The sequence below is a fragment of the Euprymna scolopes genome, chromosome 43 (assembly GCF_053919585.1).
Source record: "Euprymna scolopes isolate OS-2025 chromosome 43, ASM5391958v1, whole genome shotgun sequence".
In the NCBI taxonomy this organism is placed as follows: Eukaryota; Metazoa; Mollusca; class Cephalopoda; order Sepiida; family Sepiolidae; genus Euprymna; species Euprymna scolopes.
In genome coordinates, this window is record NC_136524.1 from 57,108,845 (window position 1) to 57,111,122 (window position 2,278).

At 33.8% G+C, this 2,278-nt stretch overlaps 1 pseudogene; it reads left to right on the forward strand.

Annotated features, from left to right (window-relative positions):
* Positions 1–1,013: 1,013 nt before the first annotated feature.
* Positions 1,014–1,150, forward strand: LOC145268521 (U2 spliceosomal RNA; annotated as a pseudogene).
* Positions 1,151–2,278: the final 1,128 nt, after the last annotated feature.

Sequence of the window (2,278 nt, forward strand, 5' to 3'; positions counted from 1 at the left end):
ATCTCACCTCTACACAGTAGAAATCCCTAGATGCCAGAAAACCTTCTACTGTAATAGTTTATTTCCTCACATTGTTAGACTTTGGATTTCACTTTCCTATCCCTGCTCAACTAAATGTACTGACATGCAGAAGTTCAAGTGTCATGTAAACAAACATCTTGCTGCTCCGCTTCCTACATAGTACCTCTGCAAATTATGTCTCAGATAGTAGCCATCTACATCAAAGTGGCTCGTTTCTATGTTTGAAGTGAAAATCCAATGCAAAAGGTAGTGAAAGTACAGTTGTATTACTTAATCTTCGTTATTTAGATTTTTTTAGATGTTTGTTCTTATCAGTGAATTATCCCCAAAGATCCGTGGCACAGTGGATAAAATACTTGAGAAAATTCAGTTGTAACTTACACTTTAGAAGGTTGAATTCTCAGTGTGGGTTGCGCTCAAAAATATCATTATGAATTTTACCCAAGTTAGTGCTTGCGGAACGATAGTAAGCTATCCGTATGGATTAAATAAAAGGTTTCGTTCGAAATTCCGTTCAGAGTCCAAAGTTCTAAATAAAAGTCTCTGAGTTTGACAATATACACTTGAAGAGCGTCGGTGATTACACCAACCGAAAAGTTGCGCAAATAACACTCGAGGCGAGAACAATAGTCCGAATACTGCAAATTATTAATTCTCATGTCAACATTCAGAAACGTAATATCCAATGACTAAACGCTAACGTTTTTGATAAAATACTAGCTTTACTATTCTATTTAAATTAGATAATAAAAAATTGGTAAAAATATAAACGTCACAGTAAATATTTACAAATATATTAAAAAGGAGCTATCCAAAACTTATTATTAGTCGCGTGCAAGCGACTCTATAAATCACTCCGTCGGTCTGTCGGTTAGTCGGTCGGTCGGTCGGTCGGTCTGTCGGCTGTCGGTCTGTCCGTAACACTTTTGTGCTTGGCCTTTTTGGTTAAGATCAAAGGTCTGTTGTTAATAGATGCTGTTCTTAGCTTTTTAAGCTTTTCTCGGCCTTTTGGCCAAGATCAAAGTGTAATATCTGTTCGTACTACATGCTGTACTTATGTTTGTAACTTTGTGATATAAAGTGGAGGATCACTTTTCTGTATTAATTTAATGTAAAACGATCACTCACTTTACAACCAGTCAGTTTCAAAGCCATTCAAGTCATTCTCCAGATCATTCAAGTTGTTTTTGAAGGATTCCAGTTATTTTTTAAGCATTCAAGTCATTCTTAAGGTCATTCAATTCATCGTTAAGTTTATTAAAGCCATTCTAAGTCATTTACTTTTTATTTATTTAAGTCATTTCATTTTTCGGTCATTTTAGTTTATTTTTAAGAATTTCATGTAATCCTACATTCACGCATTCATTCATTACACGAGAGCACACAACTAATGGCTATCGGCCTTGTTTATTTAGAATGTATTATTTATTTCAGGCGACAAGAGATCTCTACCTTTACTCGAGGTTTGTCATTTTATCTATTGATTGAATGACTGGCCTCGAATAAGAAGAGCTCTCTTGTCGCCTGATGGTGGCTTTTAAAACTGAAACAGTAATTTTCTAGTAGCGGTTGATGGTAATTTCGTTTACTTAAATTGAATAATATATATATATATATATATATATATATATATATATATATATATATATATACTCATGTCTATGATTAGATAAACGTGGACAAGCTGTCAGGGTAATGGAGTGGCGTCTGCTATATGTCTCCAGCACCGTTGGTAACAGGTGCACTTCACATAAGTATGCCTTTTATCGAGGGAATTCGATATACTTTATGGCTAGTGGCCCAGGTAAAAACTCCGCTTCAATAATATTACCCAAAAGGACAGGCTATGAGATTGGTGCAAAAAAAAATTATAAATAACAAAATTATAAATAATAAATTAATAAAGATAATAAGAAACACAAAACTCGCACAATTTTACAACTATTTCAGGGTAACTATTTGTTTCTCTTTTTGTACCAAACGAAATCAAAGCAGAAGTTATTTAAAAGTTGCACCATGTTTAAACGTGTAAGAGTTATATATATATATATATATATATATGAAGAGCATAATGTGGTGTCCCACAATTAAATAAAAACGGATGATATGGGAAAAATGTTATGCGATGTGTCGAAAGATATAAGAGCAAAAAAAAAAAAAAAAGAGGGGGGGAAAAAAAGATTTGATATTCCTGAAGCGCTTTTCAACCGACTCTCTTCAGGGGAATCGTCGGTAAATTGGTTGATTACTCAAAACC